Here is a 23,507-nt window from a genome sequence, read left to right as displayed (position 1 = left end):
GGAGCAGAGAAAGGAACTTCTCTAATGAATATAAAACTTTTCAAATCTAAAGAGGGAAATAAACATACAGATCCGTGAAGCCCAAAGAACCCTAAATAAATTAAACATAAAATAGTTTTTGCCAAGACATATTATATAATCAAATTCTCAAAATAGACAAAGAATTTTGAAAGCAGCAAGAGAAAAGTGACTCATCAAATAAAAGAAAAGCCCTCATAAGATTACCAGTGGATTTTGCAGCTGAAACCTTGCATCCAGGAGAAATTGGAATAATGTGTATTAAAATAGTGAAAGAAAAAAAAGAATACTATGCCCAGTAAAGCTGGCCTTCAGAAACAAAGGAGAGATAAGGACTTTCTCAGACAAACAAAAGCTGATGTAGTTTGTTAACACTAGACCTGCTTTATGAGAAATGTTAAAAAGAGTTCTTAAAGTTGAAACAAAAGGATGCTAACTAACAACACAAAAGCATATAAAAATATAATACTCGCTGTAAAGATAAGAATATACTCAAATTCATAATACTCTGATATGGTAATGGTGATATATAAATCCCTTCTAAGTCTAGTATAAAAGTTAAAAGACAGTCACAAAAAAAATACAGCGACAATAGTTTGTTAATGAATACACTACATAAAAAGATGTAAATTGTGACCTCGGTAACATAAAATGTGGAAGGAGGAAAAGTTAACATGTAGATTTTTTATATGTAGTTGAAGTTAAGTTGTTATGAGTTTAAAATAGATTGTTGTAACTATAAGATGTTTTATGTAAGCTTTATGGTAAGCACAAAGGAAAAAGCCTGTAGTAGAAACACAAAAGATAAAGAGAAATAACTCAAAGCATACCATCACAAAAAAATTATCAAATCAGAAAGGAAGACCAGCGAGAGAGGAGTAACAGGACAAAGAAATTACAAAATAGTAAGAAAACAATTAACAAAATGGAAACAGTATACTTTAAGTATAAATGGGTTACATTATCCAATCAAAAGACGTAGAATGGCTGAATGAATTTAAAAACAATAAGATCCAACCATACACTACCTACAAGAAACTCACTTTAGCTTTAAAGGGCACACAGAGGCTGAAAGTAAAGGGCTGAGAAAAGGTTCTTTGCAAATGGTAACAAAAAGAGAACAAGAGCAGTTATGTCATACAGATAGACTTTAAATCAAAAATTGTCACAAGAGACACAGAAGTGATTATAAAGGGGTCAATTCATCAGGAGAATTTAACAATTGTAAATATATACATACCCAACAATGGCATACCAAACATATAAAGCAAATATTAACAGAACTGAAAGGAGAAATAGACAGTAAGATAATAATAGTAGGGGACTTCAACACTCCACTTTTAACAATAGATAGATCATATGGATAGAAAATAAATGAGGAAACAGCTGACCTGAATGACACTATATATCAAATGAACCTAATAGACATATGTATCCTGCAAATTTACTAAATTTATTTATTAGTTCTAAAAGTTTTTTTGTGGAGTCTTTAGAATTTTTTATGTATAAGATCATGCTATATGCAAATGAAGATAATTTTAATTTTTTTTATTTGGCTGCCTTTATTTCTTTTTCTCGACTAGTTGCTTGGACTATGACTTTTAGTACTATGTTGAATAGAAGTGACAAAAGTGGGCATCCTTGTCTTACTCCTGACTTTAGAGGAAAGCTTTGAACTTTTCACCATTGAATATGACATTCTACCCAAAAGCAATAGAATATACATTTTTTTCAAGTTCATATGAAATATTCTTCAGGATAAATCAAGGCACAAAACAAGTCTCAGAAAATTTAAGACGATTAAAATCATGTTAAGTGCCTTTTCTGATGAAAATCGAAATTAGTAACAGAAAAAAATTGGAAAATTTGCAAATATGTGAAAATTAAACACATATTCCTGAAGAACCAATGGGTCAAAGAAGAAATCAAAAAGAAAATCAGAAAAAATCTTAAGACAAATGAAAATGGAAACAAAATACCAAAATTTATGGGACACAGCAAAAGCAATTCTAAGAGGAAACATTATAGCAATAAACACCTACATTAAGAAAAAAAATCTCAAATAAACAACCTAACTTTATGCATCAGGAACTAACAACAGATGAATAAACTAAGCCCAAAGTCAGCAGAAGGAAGGAAATAATAAAGATCAGAGCAAAAATAAAGTAGAGATTTTTAAAAACAACAGAAAACAGCAATAAAAGTAAGAGCTGGTTTCTTGAAAAGATAAGCAAAACTGACAAATCTTTAGCTAGACTAAAAAAAATTTAAAAAAAAACAGAAAGAAGACTCAACTAGGTAACAGAAATGAAAAAAGAGACATTCCAATTGATAACACAAAAATACAAAAGATTATAAGAGACTACTGTGAATAATTATATACCAATAAGTTGGATGACCTAGATGAAATGTATAAATTCCTAGGAACATACAACCTACAAAGAAAGACTCAATTAACAAGAAATAGAGACTGGGCCCGGTGGCTCATGCCTGTAATCCCAGCACTTTGGGAGGCCGAAGTGGGTGGATAGCTTGAGTTCAGGAGTTTGAGACCAATCTGGGCAACATGGAAAAACCCTGTCTCTACTAAAAATAAAAAATAAAAAAATAGCTGGATGTAGTGGTGCACACCTGTAGTCCCAGCTACTCAGGAGGCTGAGGTGGGAGAATCACTTGAGCCCAGGAAGTCAAGGCTGCAGTGAGCCGTAATTGCACCACTGCACTCCAGCCTGAGCAACAACACTGAAACCCAGTCTCAAAAAAAAAAAAAAAAAAAAAAAAAAAAAAAAAAAAAACTCAACAGACCAATAATGAGTAAGGAGATTGAATTAATAATCCAAAACCTCTCAACAAAGAAAAGTCCAGGACCTGATGGCTTCACTGGAGGATTCCACCAAAAATGTAAAGAATTAACAGCAATTCTTCTCAAACTCTTCCACAAAACTGAAGAGGAGAGAATATTTCCAAACTCATTTTACAAGGCCAGCATTATTACACTGTTACCAAAGCCAGATAAGGACACTACAAGCAAAGAAAATTATAGACCAGTTCCTCTGATGAATGTAGATGCCAACTATCTTAAACAAAATACTCAAAAATTGAATTCAATAACACATTAAAAGAATCATTCACCATGATCAAGTGGGATTTATTCCTGGGATGCAAGGATGTTTCAACATATATAAATCAATAAATATGACATAACACATGAACTGAATGAAAGATAAAAGCCATATGATCATCTTATATCACACTAACAAAATGAAAGAAAAATCATATGATCATCTCAAGAGATGCAGAAAAAGCATTTGAAAAACTTCAACATCCTTTTGTGTTAAAAATTCTCAACAAATTAGTTATGGAAGAAATATACCTCAACATAAAAAAAGGGCATATATGACCAACCCAGAGCTTATATCATATTCAACGGTAAAAAGTTGAAAGCTTTTTCTCTAAGATCTGGAATAAGACAAAGATGCCCATTCTTATCACTTACATTTGATATAGTACTGGAAGTCCTAGACAGAGCAATTAGCCAATAAAAAGGAACAAAAGGTGCCAGGCGCGGTGGCTCACGCCTGTAACCTACCACTTTGGGAGGCCGAGGTAGGTGAATCACAAGGTCAGGAGATCGAGACCATCCTGGCTAAAACAGTGAAACCCTGTCTCTACTAAAAGTACAAAAAAAATTAGCCAGGCGTGGTAGCAGGCGCCAGTAATCCCAGCTACTAGGGAGGCTGAGGCAGGAGAATGGTGTGAACCAGGGAGGCGGAGGTTGCAGTGAGCTGAGATCGTGCCACTACACTCCAGCCTGGGCAACAGAGCAAGACTCTGTCTCAAAAATAAAAAGAAAAAGAAATAAAAGGCATCCAAATAAGAAGGAAAGAACTAAAATTATCTTTGTTTGCATATAAAATAATCTTATATATAGGAAATCCTAAAGACTCTGCCAAAAAAATCTGTTAGAATAAACAAACTCAGTAAACTGGCAATATACAAAATTAACATAAAAAATCAGTTGCATTTTTAAACACTAACAACTAAACAAAAAAGAAATCAAGAAAACAATTTCATTTACAATAGTATCAAGAAATACTTATGATTAAACTTAACCGAAGAGGGAAAGATCTGTGCACTGAAAAATATTTGACATTGATAAAAGAGGTTGAAAAAGACAAAAATAAATGAGAAGATATCCTACGTATATGGATGGGAAGAATTAATATTGTTAAAATCTCCATACTACTCAAACTGATCTACAAATCCAATGTAATCCCTATCAAAATTCCAATAACATTTTTCACAGAAATAGAAAAAACTATCCTAAAATTCTTCTGGAACCACAAAAGATTCAAATAGCCAAAGCGATCTTAAGTAAAAAGAACACAGCTGGAGGCCTCAAGCTACCTCATTTCAAAATATACTACCAAGCTATAGTAACCAAAATGGTATGGTACTGGCACAAAAACAAATACATAGACCAATGAAACATTATAGAGAGCCCAGAAATAAATTTACAATCAATTCCTCTTCAACGAAGTTGCCAATAATACACAATGAGGAAAGGACAGTCTCATTAATAATTGGTGTTAAGAAATGTGTATATCCACTTGTAGAAGAATAACATTGCGTCCTTATCTCAGTCCGTATACACAAATCAACTCAAAATGAATTACACACTTAACTTTAAGACCTGAAATTGTAAAACTACTAGAAGAAAACAGGGAAAAACCTTCTTGATATTAATTTTGACGATGATTTTTTATATGACCCCAAAGCACAAACAACAAAAACAAAAATAGATAAATGGGATTGCAGCAAACGAAAAACCTGCACAGCAGAGGAAATACTCAACAATCTTCACTAAAGAATGGGAGAAAACATCTGCAAGCCATACATCTGATAAGGGGTTAATATCTAAAATATATAAGGGATTCAAACAACTCAATAGCAAGAAAAAAAATTCCCTAATTTTAAAATTGGGCAAAAAAAAAAAAAACTTAAGTAGCCTTTTCTCATAAGGAGATATAAAAATGTCTAACAGGTATATGGAAAAAATTCTCAACATTATGAATCACCATGGAAATGTAACCAAAACTACAGTAAAAGTATCATCACACCTGTTAGAATGTTTATTATCAAAAGAAAAAAGATAACAAGTGTTAGCAAGCATGTGGCAAAAGGGAACACTTGTACACTGTTGGTGATATGTAAATTGGTACAGCAATTTATGGAAAACAGTATAGGCGTTCCTTAAAAAGTTAAAAATAGAACTAACATATGATCCAGCCATCCACTTCTGGGATTATATACAAAGAAATGAAATCAGTATCTCCAAGAGATATCTGCACTCTCTTGTTCATTGGAGCATTATTCACAATAGCCAAGATATGGAAACAATCTAAGTGTCCATCAACAGACGAATAGATAAGGAAGTGTGGTATATATCCACAACAGAATAGTATTCAGCCTTAAAAAAAGATGCAAATCCTGTCATTTGCAACAAGATGGATGAAGCTAGAGGACACTATGCTAAGTGAAATCGGCCAGACATAGACAAATACTGCATGGTCTCATTTATATGTGGAATCTAAATCAAAGTCAAAATCGCCACCTTTCCAAAAAGAGAAGCCACAAATCTCCATCTCTGGGCAATGTTACTTCCCCTTTTACTTCGGTCATCTGAAATTCTGTAACCTAGACAATAAATCGTAAAGTGAAGCAACTCCACCTTTTCTTATAAAAAAAAATAGTACAAGGAGAAACACAGAAAAAGAAATAATTGGTATGCGTGCATATATGTATGTGTTTACGTGTACGTATGACACATGCAGAATATGGTTAAAGTTCTTTTCTGGTGGAGTAGCCCAAAGATTCATTTCTAATAGACCTGAATTCTTAGTGGTCTTCCCTTTATAAGGTTGCTCTAGACTTCTATTAATTTTACAACTGAATATAGTAGTATTAAGAAACACCTCCATGAATTTCCTGGGTCCCAAACATAGTCCTCCTTGCCAACATCACATAGCAGTAATCCAGGATTTCCTGGGTAAGTTCTGGAACCTCTTCTCTGCTTACTGCAGAGCACAAGGAACTAAAAAATATCCAGGTGACATTCTCAGCTTCCAGTTTGATAGAACACCATTATTATGTCCCCTGGTAGAAGCATTCCCCTTTGGAGAATGAAGAACCCTAAATAGCAGTTGCTCATGCAGGATGAAAAAAATTTTGGAAGTGGTTGTTAAACTTGATAGTGATAATAACTTCCATTTCCACCCTGTATTCCCAGACCCATGATTTCTGGCTAAAAATAAAAAAGAACAACTTATCTCTATTGACGTTCTAAGCATGTACTTTATCCCATAGGACAGCAGTGTCATGTAGCAAGACACTGAAATTAATGCTGAGTCTCATGTCAACTGATCCCACTATAAAATGAATTCTGCAACCAGGAGCAAGATTAAATGGGATACAATGATGGTGAATATGGCATTTGACATAAACTCTGGGAGCAGGGAAGACAAATTAATTTTCAGAATAAGAGCTTATTTCAGGAAGGATACATCTCTGCTCCTTCATATGGAAGGAGTTCAATGAAATCAACCTGCTATTATATTGCACAGCACAAATCCTATGACTGGCAGCTTAGACACGCAACAGGGCCAGTAGCCAGATGAGCCTCAGTGAGGGGAAGTCCACTTAGTTGATGTTATAAATGGCCTTTATCACTACTGGTATGGTCCCTTTGTACATGAGACCATTATGCAGGCTTTGAGTTCATTTGGGAAGAGGCTGGCTGCTGTCCACAGAATAGGCTATCTTGTTCTCCTGATTATTGAGGGTCTCCACTTTAGTGGGTGCCCTATGGTGCCCATATTCATGAAGAAATGATATTCACACTCTGTGCCCTCTCCATGAAGTCCATCCATATTTGTCTTCTCCAGGCTTTCTTGTCACCAATATTTCAGTATGATTCATTCACAGACCCTGACTAACCAGCCACTACCATGTATCAGTGTACATACATACTTATGGCCATATCTCCTTTCTTATGAAGGAGGTAACCGGATATATTGCCAGAAGTTCTACCCACTTGCAGAAGTCCCCTTATCACCCCTGAATGGAGCTGTAAGACAGAAGCAATCCACTTCCTACTGTTGCCAGCCTATCACACACACCAGTCGATTCCTCGGATCCAAGTCCATTCTTCCTCCATCAGCTAGCCACAGGAAACTCTCCATTAGGCATAGGATTGGCTTGAAGGACAGATGGTAAAGCTACAAAAGTAGAAGCCGTGGAGATCTGAGTCACTCATACACCTCACTTGTGTCTTTTGAAACTTTTAGAACCTAATCTCACATTTACCATTTCCACTTAATGATACAGCATTGTTAACATATAGGGAAACCCATAGTTTTGTAAACTAGATAATATCCAGTTTGCAACTGACAGGTCAAGCCTTATAGTCATTTCAGTCATCTCATTTTAAAGGGACAAACATCTCGTCTCTGCCCGGGACTGTATCTCTGAATAAGAATAGTTATCAACAGAGGAGAGGTATAAAACCCTAAGAATCTGCATGTGATTCTCCTATTAAAACTTGCCAGAGGTCCATGCAACATTTAATAATGGGAACTAATATAAAGGTGTTAAATGATAACAACGAAAAGCAAAAAACAGATGATGAGCCTGAAACTCCTATCCCTAGGTCTGGAGAGACAAAGAGAGAGAGAGTGGTGTTACCAGGGACCTGAAGCTGGGGTCACCTGGAAGTAAGTGAAACCATGGTGAGGCTGCCTGAGACTGTGGAATGATGGTTTCTGGAAGATCTGAAACCACTGAGGAAACACAGTCCCTGATGGAGATACCATCTAAGGCCCAGGGGCAGAGTTGGAAGGGATGAATGAGAAATACTCAGACTTCTCCACTCCATCCACCATTGATTTCCTCCCATTGGCTGAACATAACCAGGAGCCAGTTGGCAAGGGAGCCTGAGAACTGTAGTTTCTCATCAGAGATTGGGTCAGTATCAAAATGTCAAATGACTGGTAAATTTCTTCACTGTTGTTTTTGAAATTTCAGGACAGTGTCTGTCACATGATGAGCGCTCAATAAAATGTTATCAAGTGAAGAAAAATCCACTTATTCTGATCTGGCTCTACAATAGACCCAAATGGCAGCAGCAGATAAAAAGTGGAGTTTTTGCCTCCAGCAAACTTTTTCCTACTATTAGCAGCTTAGAAGCAATAAAGGAGCTTGGGGATGAATCCTACTGTATGATTTTGATTTTGATCTTTGTCCACTGAGTGGGACACTGGGGTTCCTATTTGTCCACTTGGGTTCCTATTTGTGAGAGAGCATTGTAGCAGAGCTGTGGAGGGAGAGCAGCAAGAGCCACCAACCTAAATACCTGTCCTGAATCCCCCCAGGTCTATTAGCTTGCTCTGGCCTCTAGCATGGTCCAAGAGCATTATTTCAGACCTAAATATTTCAGTTCACTTTCCAATGGAGAGTGGTTACTATTATTTTGTGAAAGGCTTCCAAGATTGGTGTTAGAATATTTCTTACACAGAATAATGTCATTTGTCAAATGATAAAATAGGCAGCTTAGAAGAGAACACAACAAAATTAATGTAACTTTCTAAATGCTAATATAGCTTTTAAGAACAAAGAAAGAAATAAAACTGATACCCAAGAAAATAATTACTTTACAAGCCAGACAGGCCAGAAACCTGCCTAGGGATGCTGTGTTTATCAAAAATGGTTTTTAAACGAATGATATTGAAAACACAACATAGCAAAACCCATGGGGTACAGATAAAGCAGTCTAAGAGAAAAATTTACAGCCATATGTGCCTACATCAAAAAAGAAAAAAATTTTTAGTCAAATAACCTAACAATACATCTTAAAGAACTAGAAAGGAAAGAGCAAACCAAACCCAAAATCAGTAGAAAAAGAGAAATAAAGATCAGAGCAGAAATAAATGAATTTGAAATAAAGAAAACAATATAAAAGATCAAAGAAACAAAAAATCGGTTTTTTGAGAAGATAAACAAAATTGACAAACCTTTAGCCAGTCTAAGAAAAAAGGAGAGAAGACCCAAATAAATAAAATTAAAGGTGAAAAGGGGGACATTACAGCTGATATGAAAGAAATTCAAAGGATCATCAGTGGCTACTATGAGCAACTACATACCAATAAATAGGAAAATCTAGAGGCAATAGACAAATTCCTAGACACATACAACCTACCTAGATTGAACCATGAGGAAATCCAAAACCTAAATAAACCAATAATATGTAAGAAGATTGAAGCCATAATGAAAATTCTCCCAGTAAGGAAAAGCCCTAATAGCTTCACTGTTGAATTCTACCAAACATTTAAAGAACTAATACCAATCCTACTGAAACTATTCCAAAAAATAGAAGAGAAAGGAATACTTCCAAACTCACTCTGTGAGGCCAGTATTACATTGATACCAAAACCAGACAAAGACACATCAGAAAAAAATAAATAATTTACTATAGGCCAATATTCCTGATAAATATTGATGCAAAAATCCTGAACAAAATACTAGTGAATCAAATTCAACAACACATTAGAAAGATCATTCATCATGACCAAATGGAATTTATCCCAGGGATGCAAGAGTGGTTCAGGATACACAAATCAATCAATGTGATAGATTATACATCAGCAAAATAAAGGCTAAAAACCACATGATCATTTCAATTGATGCCGAAAAAGCATTTGATAAAATTCAACATCCCTTCATGATAAAAACCCTCAAAAAACTGGATATAGATGGAACGTACCTCAACACCATAAAAGCCATATGTGACAGACCCACAGTCAGTATCATAGTGAATAAGAAAAAACTGCTGAATGCCTTTCTTCTAAGATCTGGAACAAGACAGGAAAGCCCATTTTCACCACTGTTATTCAACATGGTATTGAAAGTCCTAGTTTGAACAATCAGACAAGAGAAGGAAATAAAGGGCATTCAAATTGGAAAGCAAGAAGTGAAATTACCCTTGTTTGCAGAGGATATAATCTTATATTTGGGATAACCTAAAAATTCCAGGAAAAAAAAAAGTATTAGCACTGATAAACAGTCTGGGCATGGTGGCTCATGCCTGTAATCCCAGCACTTTAGGAGGCCAAGGTGGGCAGATCACCTGAGGCCAGGAGATTGAAACAAGCCTGGCCAACACTGCAAACCCTGTCTCTACTAAACATACAAAGATTAGTTGGGTGTGGCGGCCCACACCTGTAGTCCCAGCTACATGGGAGGCTGAGGCAAGAGAATCGCTTCAGCCTGGGAGGTGGAAGTTGCAATGAGACAAGACGGCACCACTGTACTCCAGCCTGAGTGACAGAGCAAGACTCCATCTCAAAAAAAAAAAAAAAAAGAGCTGATAAATTCAGTAAAGTTGCAGGATACACTATCAATATACAAAAATCAGTAGCATTTCTATATGCCAACAGCAAACAATCTGAAAAGGAAATTTAAACAGTAATCCAATTTATAGTAGCCACAAATAAAATTAAATATCTGGGAAATAATCAAAGGAGTGAAAGATCTCTACAATGAAAACTGTAAAACACTGATGAAAGAAACTGAAGAGGACACACACACACACAAATGGAAAGCTATTCCATGTTCATTGATTGGAAGGTTCAATATTGTTAAAACGTCCATACAACCCAAAGCAATCTACAGATTCATTGCAATCCCTATCAAAATACCAATGACATTAATAGAAATTTTAAAAAACAGCCCCAGAATTTATATGGAACCGCAAAAGACACAGAATAGCCAAAGCTATCCTAAGCAAAAAGAACAAAACTGGAGGAATCACATTACTTAACTTCAAGTTATATTACAGAGCTATAGTAAACAAAATAGTGCAGTACTGGCATAAAAACAGACAGATTGACCAATGGAACAGAATAGAGAACCTAGAAAGAAATCCACACACCTACAGTGAACTCTTTCAACAAAGGTGCCAAGAACATACAAAAAAGAGTCTCTTCAATAAATGGTGCTGGAGAAACTGAATAACCATAAGCAAAAGAATGAAACTAGACCCCTACCCCTCATCATAGACTAAAATAAAATCAAATGGATTAAAGACTTAAATCTAAGACCTCAAATTATGAAACTACTACAAGAAAACATTGAGGAAACTCTCCAGGACATTGGATGGGGCAAAGATTTCCTGAGTAATACCCCACAAGTACAGGCAACCAAAGCAAAACTGGACAAATGGGATCACATCAAAGTAAAATCCTTTTGCACAGCAAAGGAAACAATCAACAAAGTGAAGAGACAACCCACAGAATGGGAGAAAATATTTGCAAACTATCCATCTGACAAAGGATTAATAACCAGAATATATAAGGAGCTCAAACAACTTAATAGGAAAATATCTAATAATCCAATTTTAAAATGGGCAAAAGATCTGAATAGACATTTCTCGAAAGAAGACATACAAATGGCAAGCAGTGATATCAAAAGGTACTCAACATCACTGATTATCTTAGAAATGTGAATCAAAACTACAATGAGATATCATCTCACCCCAGTTTAAATTATTTTTACCCAAAAGACAAGCAGTAACAAATGCTAGCAAGGACCATATACTATTGGTGGGAATGTAAATTAGTACAATCACTATGGAGAACAGTTTGGAAGTTCCTCAAAAAACTAAAAATAGAACTACCATGTGATCCAGCAATCCCACTGCTGGGTAAATACACAAAGAAAGGAAATAAGTATATTGAAGATATCTGCACTCCCATGTTTGTTGCAGAACTGTTCACAATGACCAAGATTTGGAAACAACCTAAGTGTCCATCAACAGATAAATAAATAAAATATGATACTTAGGCATAATGGAGTATTATTCAGCCATAAAAATGAATGAGATCCTGTCATTTGCAACAGCAGGGGTGAAACTGGAGATCATTATGTTAAGTGAATCAAGCCAGGCACAGAAAGACAAACATTGCATGTTCTCACTTATTTGTAGGATCTAAAAACCAAAACAATTGAACTCATGGAGGTAGAGAGTACATGGAAGGTTACCAGAGTTTGGGAAGGGTAGATAGTAGGAGGGGTTCAGGAGAGGTGGGGATTGTTAATGGGCACCAAAAAAACAGTTAGAAAGAATGAATAAGACCTGGTGTTCGATAGTACAACAGAGTGACTACAGTCAATAACAATTTAATTGTACATTTTTAAATAACTAAAATAGTATAATTGAATTGTTTGTAACACAAAGGAGAAATATTTGAGGGAATGATTACTCTATTTTTCATGATATGATTGTTACTCACTGAATGCCTGTATCAAAATATCTCATGTACCCCATAAATTTATACACCTACGGTGTACCACAAAAATTAAAAATAAACTGTTTTAGAGCTAGTTTTAAAGTAGATTGTAAGTCACACAGGAAAGCTAATTTCTTGGCTGCAGCAGGGGCTACTGGATTCCCCCCAAAATCATTTCTCCCCTCTTCCATAAAAAGAGAATTTTTACCTGGGCACATGACTTCCTTATAGCTTAGGGACCATGTGACTAATTTCTGGCCAATGGGATATTGGGGAAGCCATGTGACAGCATCTTGGATCCTTCCCTGAGAGTACAGATGGTATGTGGACTGGACCCCATCTTCTTATTTCCCTTTCCTTCTTACTGCAGCCTGAAATGAAGAAACTGCTGAAGACCAAAAAATGCAAGTTATATCTAGGGAGGGTAGAGTGGTGAGCTAGAAGAGTCTGAATCTCTGAAGACTTGGGGGCAAAGCTGCCATATGGGTGGACTATTTAATGCCAAACTTAGTTTATACCTGAAAAAAAAATACATTTTTATGTAGTGTCAATGAACTGTCCTGTCATATTTGTATGTTACTTTCAGCCAAATCAATCATTCCACAGATCTCCAGGAGCAAGAATAGCATTCTGGAACTGGGAGGCCCTCTTTGAGGCTCTAAAGCAAGCTAAGAGAATAGATTTTGAAGACTTGTCAGAAACAGGATTTAAGGTAAGTTCACATGCTATCAACCCAATTGTCCACATCAAGTAGATGATGAAACCATCACTAAGAGAAGCTGGGCAGCTACAGATGGGAGAGAGGCTGGAGATAGACAGGAACGTATCTTACCATTAAGAAACAAACACTTATTAGAGAAGGTACAATAAATGTGGTGCCTGAATTAAATCAACACCATGTCTCTTTTAGACAAATTGCATGTTATGTCCTAACCAGCTGAGCAATAGCTTTTACTATTACCAGCCTAACCACTAAGATAAAATAACAGAGCTGTAAAAATAATTACTCATTTTATGATTGTTAAGCCTGAGAAATCAAGCCAAAGTCTGGCTAATAAACTGTCTTTGAGGAAGTCAGGAAGTTAGGGGAGTGTGTTCCCCCCATCCTCCAGCTCCTTTTGTGTTCTAGCTACACGCTCCTGAGATATTTGAGTCACTGGGGTGATAAGTGCTGTGTGAATACATTGAGGAAAAGAAAAGAACTTGTAAGTGATCTTATTAAAGATCTTGAATAGACTTTTAACTTACAATGTATGAGTCACACCAACCCCAGGGATCGTGCCAGTCTCCCCTCTGAGCCATCATACCTTATCCACTGGTTTCATAACCAACACTCTCAACCTTTAAAAAAAAAAAAAAAAGGCATCAATTCCAAACTGTTTTCAGCAGAATATTGGCATCCCCAAGGATGTCAACAAATATCCAGTGACCAAATACACTTGGAAATGGACCATATAAGGAGAATGCTTTATAAATATTTTCAGGTGTGTTTTTAAATGGCATAAATCTGGCTACCATGTTGCTTCTCACCTACAGCATTCATTCCCTTGGGATCAGTGTAGCCAGAAATTATTTAGAACAAACTGGACTTTTATAGAAAAACCTTTATCAAGAGTAAAAGGAATTTTGAAATTTTAAAGTTAAAAAACAAAACAGAAATGCTCTTTGCTAATCAATTTAAATGCAAAGTACAGATGCAATCTGCATTCGTTCAGGTCTTTAGCTCAAACTCAGAGTTTTACTGAAAGAGGAAACTAGGGAACTCAACACATAATTAAGAGAAATTCAGGTTGCCTAGAGAGGAAGTGAAGAAGGTCTAGGACACAAAGATGGAACATTTGAGGAGAGAAGAGATGGGGTAAGCACACTAGCAGATACTTTGATCTCATCCCCTGGCTAGGATAAAATCTCAGAAGAGGCTGTAATGGTAACAACTAAACAAACTGGGGGACTCCAGAATTGTGGGACTTTTTTCCTCACCTTCTCAGTCACAAACTGGAAGATTCTAAGTCTTCATTTGAAAGACTCGCATTCAGCTAGTCATCAGAGCAACATGTCACTTAAAAACAGATTAGACCTACTGAGAGGGATAAGACCAAGGTCATGTTCCTCAAGAGTAGTGCAGGGGACACAGAAGCCCCCATGTGACCTAGGGAGGAAAAGGTAAGTGCCAACAAGGCTAATGAATAAGCAGAACTTTCACGGTCAGCACAAAGAGGGCACTGTGCACTGCAACATCAAAACCAAAGACTAGTGAACAGAACTTCAGTCGTGGACAGCAGAGCACCACCCCTGAAAGGGTCAATCAAGGCCTGTGATTCCCCAGCAGACACCAATCCAGGTTGAACCAGACCGGACCCACCCACCTCTCTACAGCAAAGACCGTTGCAGATCCAGAGTGCACAAAGATTAGATCTGCTGTGGAAAATAAATAGGCAACATTTTATCATGCTGAGCAGTATTTGAATTTAATTTTCAATTCCACTATACTAGTAATTCTAGTATGTCGCTGAGGAGGGAAAAAACTAGAAAAGACACCTTAGAAATGAATATGTTGCAAGAGGCGAATCTTCATGAAACAGTAACAGAAAGCCATAAGAAGACCAAAGGAGTTGGTAAAAATGCAAATAGGTAATAATGCAAGAAAAAACATTGTGGCATAATAACAATATGAGGGAGATTGATTACAGGTTATGCAAAATTGAATCTGTGTTTAGAGGACAAACTTGAGAAACTCCTAAAATGTAGAGGAAATCAATGTTGTTGAAAATGATTAACTAATTGCAGTGAAAGGGACAAAGAACAAATTTGCAACTTAACAATTTTAGGAACAACCTCAAGTAATAATCAGAACAACTGAAATAGAGACAAGAATTCAGTTGAAGGAATTGAAGAAAAATTTCCTGATTTGTTAAGTATGTACATGAAGAGAGCTAATTGTCATTCAGACAAAAGTAGTATAAAAAGAATCACACCTACACCATCTTTTATTTTTTCATTTTTTAGAAATAGGAAGAAAGAAAAAAATCTGAAGGTGGTATATGGGATATCTCTGTACCTTTCTCTCAATTTTACTTTTTACCTAAAACTGCTCTTTCAAAAATGTATTTTCAAAAACTAACAATAAAGAATACATGGCTCTCTTCTTTTAAGCATGTCTGGTAAAAATAGAAGAACCATTCATGAGGTTGGGAAATTGTGCTGAAAGCATTACTATTCCAAACATCTTGGTGAATTCCACAAACATGTAAGGAAGAAATTATACCAAGTCTCTACAATCTCTCCCAGAAGTTAGAAGCAGAAATATTTCCTAACTTATTCTAATCAGCCAGCATTATCCTAATATGAAAACCAGACAAAGACATTACACAAAAAGAAAACTAAAGACCAATATCTCTCATGAAATAGATGCAAAATTTTTCAACAAAAGATTATTCAATCAAATACAATATATAAAAAGAGTATGACACCACAACCAAACAAGATTTACCCCAGGAATGCAACAGGTAAATCCTACTTGGTTTGTTTTTGTTTTTTTTCTCCCTCTCTTTGCTTCTTTTTATTTTTTATTTTTGTTTTTTTTTTTACTTTGAATTCCACGATATATGTGCAGAACGTGCAGGTTTGTTACATAGGTATACATGTGCCATGGTGGTTTGCTGTACCTATCAACCCATCATCTAGGTTCTAAGCCCCGCATTTATTAGCTATTTGTCCTGATGCTCTCCCTCCCCTTGCCCTCCCAACCCCTAACAGGCCATGGTGTGTATGTTACTTTCCCTGTGTCCATGTGTTTTCATTGTTCAACTCCCACTTATGAGTGAGAACATGCAGTGTTTGGTTTTCTGTTCCTGTGTTAGTTTGCTGATAATGATGGGTTCCAGCTTCATCCATGTCCTTGCAAGGACATGATCTCATTCTTTTTTATGGCTGCGTAGTATTCCATGGTATATATGTGCCACATTTTCTTTATCCAGACTTTCATTGATAGGCATTTGGGTTGGTTCCAAGTCTTTGCTATTGTAGATAGTGCTGCAATAAACATGTATGTGCATGTGTTTCTACAGAATGATTTACAATCCTTTGGGTGTATACCAAGCAATGGGATTGCTGGGTCAAATGGTATTTCTGGTTCTAGATCCTTGAGGAATCACCACACTGTCTTCCACAATGGTTGAACTAATTTACACTCCCACAAACAGTGTAAAAGTGTTCCTATTTTGAACAGAAAACCAAACACCACATGTTCTCACTCATAAGTGGGAGTTGAACAATGAGAATACATGGACACAGGGAGGGGAACATCACACACTGGGGTCTGACTGGGAGTGCTGGGCAGACTACAGGAGGGATAGCATTAGGAGAAATACCTAATGTAGATGATAGGTTGATGGGTGCAGCAAACCACCATGGCACATGTATACCTATGTAACAAACCTGCACGTTCTGCACATGTATCCCAGGACTTAAAGTATAATTTTATCTTAAAAAAAGCATTTCTATTTCTCCACAACCTCACCAGCATCTATTGTTTCCTGACTTTTTAATAATCACCATTCTGACTGGCATGAGATGGTATCTCATTGTGGTTTTGATGTGCATTTCTCTAATGATCAGTGATGATTAGATTTGTTTCACATTTGTTGGCCGCATAAATGTCTTTTTTTTAATTTTATTTTTAGAGGGAGTCTCACTCTTGTTGCCCAGGCTGGAGTGCGATGGTGCGATCTCAGCACACTGCAACCTCCGCTTCCCAGGTTCAAGCTATTCTCCTGCCTCAGCCTCTTGAGTAGCTGGGATTACAGGCACCCACCACCATGCACAGCTAACTTTTGAAATTTAGTAGAAATGGGGTTTCACCATAAATGTCTTCTTTTGACTGTCTGTTCATATCCTTCACCCACTTTTTGATGGGGTTGTTTGTTTTTTTCTTGTAAGTTTGTTTAAGTTTCTTGTAGATTCTAGATACTAGTATCTAGACCTTTGTCAGACGGGTAGATTGCAAAAAATGAAAAACTTAGGTATAAATCCTTTTAAAATGCACAAGATCTATATGAATAAAACTACAAAACTCTAATGAAATAAATACAAGAACTAAATAAATGGAGAGATGTTCCATGTTCATGAATAGGAAAAGTCAATATTGTCAAGATGTCAGCTTTTCCCAACTTGATCTGTAAATTGAATACAACTTCAGCAAGTTGTTTTGTGGATATTGACAAACTGATTCTAAAGTTTATGTGCAGAGGGAAAAGAGCCAGAATAATCAATACAATAGTGAAAAAGAAGAAGAAAGTCAGAGGACTGACACCACCTGACTTCAACAGTTTCTATAAAGTAACAATAATCAGGATAGCATGGTATTGGTAAAAGAATAAACAAATAGGTCAATGTAATGGAATAGAGAGCCCAGTAATATACCCCACACAGATACATTCAACTGAACTTTGACAAAGGAGCAATGGAAATACAATAAAGAAAAGATAGTCTTTTCAGCAAATGATACTGCAGCAATGGGGCATCGACATGCAAAAAAAAAGTGAATCTAGATACAAAACTTAAGCCCTTTATAAAAATTAACTCAAATTGGATCATAGATCCAAACAGAAAATACATAGAATTCCTGGAAGATACAGTAGAGCAAAATCTAGATGACTAAAAGTGTGGCAAAGACTTTAAATCCAACATCAAAGGCACAATCCATGAAAGATGTGATTTGATAAGCTGGACTTCATTAAAATTAAAAACTTCTACTCTGTGAAAGACCCTGCCAAGAGAATCAGAAGACAAGCAACAGACTGGGAAAAAAATAATAGCAAAAGATAATATTTTTCTATTTGATATTAGATTAAAACCTTTATCAATATCTTTCTATTTGATAAAGAACTGTTATCAAAAATATACCAAGAACTCAACAATAAGAAAATGAACAACATGATTAAAAAATGGGCAAAAGACCTGAACAAACACTTCACCAAAGAAGAGACAAAGATGGTAAATAAACATATGAAAAGATGCTCCACCTAATATATAATTAAGGAAATGCAAATTAAAATGAGATACCAATACATACATATTAGAATGGCCAAAATCCATCACACTGACAACGCCAACTGCTGGCAAGGATGTGGAGCAACAGGAACTCTCATTCATTGCTGGTAGGAATGCAAAATGACACAGCCACTTTGGAAGACAGTTTGGCAGTTTCCTGCAAAGCTAAACGTGCTCTTACCATATGATGCAGCAATCACACTTGTTAGTATTTGCCCAAATGAATTGAAAACTTGTGTCCACACAGAAACCTGCACATGCATGTTTATAACAGCTTTATTCATAATTGCCAAAACTTGGAAGCAACCAAGATGTCCTTCAGTAAGTGCATGGATAAACAAACTGGTACATCTGCACAATGGACTATTATTCAGTAATAAAAACAAATGAGCTTTGAATGTGGCTTTTGTTGCAGAAAAAGGAAAAAAAATGAGCTATGAAACCATTAAAAGACATACACAAAACTGAAATACCTATTACTAAGTGAAAGAAACCAATTTGAAAAGACCACTTACTATATGACTCCAACTATATGACATTCTGGAAAAGGCAAAACCATAGAGACAGTAAAACGTTCAGTGATTGCTGAGGTTGGGAAGTGGGGAGGCATGAAAAGGCAGAGCATAGAGGATGTTTAGGGCAACGAAACTACTCTGTGTGTTACTATAATTGTAGACTCATGCCATTACACACTTGTCAAAACCCATTGAATGTACAACAGCAAGAATGGACCCTAATGTAAATTACAGACTTTGGGTGACAGCAACATGTCAATGTTGGTTTATTCATTGTAACAAACATACCTCTCTCGTGAAGAATGCTGATAGCGGGGAAGACTGTGCATTTGGGGAGGTGGGGCATGTAGGAACTCTCTGTACTTTCCACTATACTGTGCTATTAACTTAAAACGGCTCTAAAACTAAAGTCTATTAAAAAAAAAGATTGAGCTAGCTGTTGATATAAACCCAATGTCTACTTTCATGTTCAGGAATTTATCTTTTAAAACCCATATTGATCATCAGTGGTGATCTCTTTTTCACTGGAAAAAGCTAACATACCACTTTCTGGAAGGAAATATTTGTTACCAAATTCTATTCCAGAACAATTATTTTGGTGGGTGTTCCTGTGACAACTATACATAAAAATAAGAATATGCAGCCATATCTTGATACTCTAAAAATACAATAGGAAAAAATGTTAAGAAAATTATTTCTAAATTTGATCTAAGCCAAAATGTGGAGAAGCAATGGGGAAAAAAGTTATTTCTATGTAATGAGATTATAGGTTGTTTCTCATAACTTCTATCAAGTTTTCAGTAGTTTTCAACTTCTATCATGGAGTGTATATATATATATATGTATCATCAGATATATACATCATGTTTATATATATGTAAAATGAACAATAAACAGGTACCATTTTAAAAAGACACATTTATATATTTCATATATTTATATAATATATACACATTCATATATACATCATGTTAACACCATCATAGATACAAGGAAGGATAGTAAAAATAGTAAGAAGATTAAAATAAAATATACCAAAATGGAAACAATAATTTAACTGTGGCTAGCTTTGTGTGATTAGACCAAGATTTTTTTTAGATCTACTTTTCTTAGTTTTCTAGATGTTTTACAATGAATATATATTTTTATATGGAAAAAATAAACCTGATTTTTATTAAACAAATACAAATTCAGTAACACTATCTTTGGAACATTTTTTTAAATAAACTTGAGCGTGAAGAAATTGTTATGACTATTGTGGTGAGCATTTTGAAAGATTAGCAGAAGCAGGGATAATGTGACATTTAGCTGATCTTTCAAGGGAAGCTAGACAAATGACACTTTTTAAAAAAGCAAATAGTAACTAACGTTGAAACATGGTATTTCTGGTATGATTCAGAAGTGAAGTGTCAACTTCTTCCGTGGAAAATTCCAACATTACCAAACGTAAGAAGGCACATACTTCAACAGAAGTGAAAAATATCTTGATTCATTGATTTAACACTGCTTCAGAGTTAATCCCAAAAAAAGGCTATTTTGAAAAAAAAAATTCTTACTCCTGTATACTATCCTTTGCAGTGAACTGGCATAAGTGTATCCAATGTATGTTGAATATCTAGCACGCTGGAAACATTTTTATTTATGTCATCTCTAATCCTTACAACAACAGTGCAAGGAAAGGATTAACATCTTCTTTTTACAGATAGGAAAACTGAGGCTCAAATTGGTATAATATCTCTTTTAACATCACATATCTAATATGTGGTGGAGGTGGGAGCTACACTTCTATCTGTCAGACCTTAAAGTCTGTGTTCTTTCTACCTCTCTGCCTCAGTCCAACAATTGGGATCTTTGCCATGTCAACTCACCAGTTCATAACGTGCTTTTCACGAAGTTTTTGGCTCAAACACTATCACTCAGCAAGACACCTCAACTAATTTACAAAATGCGACTTGAAAAGCAGGTTGTAATTTCCAAAAGCAGAAATCCAACCACAAAAGATAAAGACTTGACCAGTAGAGCGTTACAGAAGGAAGTAATGTAGGTAGTAAGGACACTTCCAGAAATGCCTGGAATCAGAGGAATCGATGTATCTCCTATTAGAAATTGTACTCGCTTGGTAGCAAAATTTCTATGTATTCATTTAAAATAATAGTCTTGTTTTAACCCCAACACACAGTAAGAGGGTGACTTCGACATTTACTCTTTACTCTCTTTTGCCTTCTTGCTGCAAGAATGGATTTCCTCCAAATTCTTCTTATTATTATAACTGACATAAGTGTACTGGATTTTATTTTTAAGGGTAAAACTACACATAAGTAGATTTGTCTGGATTATCAAAATCAGACCCTGAAGAAATTAGTTGCTAGAGGGCAGGGTTGAACGTGGCTTATCGCTATATCCCAGTTGTGTTAAGCAGAGTAACCGGCAAAAATTAACAAATTATGCATCGAAGAAGCATAGAACAGAAAGAGTTTAAAAAGAAGTAAGTTTCAGATTCAGTGTAACCCTAAGAAGCTAGTGTACCACAGGATGGCATGCCCTCTGCAGTCACGAAAGCAGCCTTTACTCTTGGTCTGGGCTGTAACAAGTGCTCCTTGAGACTTGTGTTTTTTTCCTAACACTGCCACTAACGGGTTAAGTCAGAAACCTTTCACTTCCCTGAGCTTTTGATTCTGGTTTCCAAATCAGCACAATGGGAAACTGAAGAGAAGGAAAGAGAAAAAAGACAGAGAGGGTCAGAGATCCCTTCTGCCTCTACAATGCCATAGTTTGGACACAGGGTTTGGGCAACCATGGCCCATGCACCAGTTCCAGCCTGTGGTCTCTTATTATACAGCTTATGAGCCAAGAATGATTTTTACATTTTTACATGGTTGAAAGAACTCAAAAGAATAATAATATTTGGGGACATGTAAAAATTATATAAAATGCAATTTTTCAGTGCTCATAAAGTTACTTTGGAGCTCAGCCCCACTCCTTTATTATGTATTTATATGGCTGTTTTCACAGCTCAACAGCAGAGTTGAGTAGCTGTGACACAGACCATATGGGCCGCCAAGCCTAAAATATTTACTACCTAGACCTTTACAGAAAAAGCATTGCTGATCTTTTACACAGACAATCAAGCAAGTGATCACCTGAGAAAATTAAAATGTATGTCTAGGACAAGGGGGGCCTATGTGAACTAGGGGGCCTATGTGAACTAGGTGACTATCTTCTCCACTATTTACGCAAGAACATTCACCATTGGGAGAGCAGGCTATGTGGCTTGGCAGCACTACTGCCACCTGTCCAACCTCCCCTCACCTGTGCCCTTTAAGTGACCAGCATTTCTAGGCATCCATGGAGTCGCAGGGAGCATTGTGATGGCTGTCCCCACATCGTCCCTTCCTCCTACTTCCTCACATTTTATTTTCTGAGTGGTTGTCAGAGGAACGCTGAATCCTGCTGTCGTTTTTTCAGACCCCAGGAGCCGTTTATGACAGTCTTGGCACCATGGAGCATTCCAAGCTCCTATCTCAGCACCACAGCTGCCTGCTCCTCGCTCAGTCAGGATGAGCTTGCCACAGTACATTTGCCCTTTAATCTCTCTCTCTCCCTCCCTTCTTCCGTCCCTTCTTCTCTCCCTCCCTCTCTCCCTCGCTCTTTCGGTCACACGGGCGTGTGCACACACACAAGTTCCAATTGGACAGAGAGAGAAACACTTTTTAGTTTCTTTCCAGGCCTAACAGAAAATTCATTTTTCACAAAAACGGAGCTGCTATTTGTCCATTGTAAAAGTGTGGGTGTCCTTCCTTTTGGAGAGTAATAATGGTTTTCTACATGGCCTTCTCTGACCCATTGCTTGTTTGTGCATATGTGTGTGTGCATATGTGTGTGTGTACATGTGTATGTGCATGTGTGTCTGAGCGTACGTGTGTGTGTGTGTGAGAGAGAGAGAGTGTGGGGGGGGGGCAGGGAGGAAGGGAATGAAGGAGAGTGTGATAAGGAGAGAACACCTCAGAATACCCAGATAAAAGACATCATATCAACACTATAAAGTTAAGATAGGGGATTCCCAAGTCAATCACCTCAAGCTGGGGAGTCTGGAGTGTGTGGAGAGTGGGAGTTTTTCTCTGACAACTTATTCATTGTCTACAAGAATTTTAGGGTCAAAAACATCTTTGAATAAAGGTGCCTGGAAAAAAAGGACAGGAAGAGAATACAGCAAAATGTTAACAATGGTTGTCTTCGGGTGGGAGGGAGAAGAGGCAGGTTATGGGTGATCTGTTTCTTTTATTTCAACTATTCTACCTTCCTCACTTTTAAATTTTTAATATTAAGCTGGAGAGAAAGGACATGAATATAGAGATGAACTCACTGAATATAGCAACGAATGCTGAGTTAGCCAAAGATGCATGGCTACCTTCCACATCCAATTATTTGAGGGCGAATCAGAAAACGCCGCTTTCAGAAATGTGTTTTTAAAATGTGCTTTACGGTATTTCCCCTTTCAGCCTAAAGACTAAAAATTGAACACAACTGGATCTGCCCCATTGCCTCAAGGATTCTTAGACTAGTTCAGGATCCATTTTCTGGA

This window comes from Pan troglodytes, chromosome 16 (genome assembly GCF_028858775.2).
Source record: "Pan troglodytes isolate AG18354 chromosome 16, NHGRI_mPanTro3-v2.0_pri, whole genome shotgun sequence".
NCBI lineage: Eukaryota > Metazoa > Chordata > Mammalia > Primates > Hominidae > Pan > Pan troglodytes.
This window is presented reverse-complemented; position numbering follows the sequence as displayed.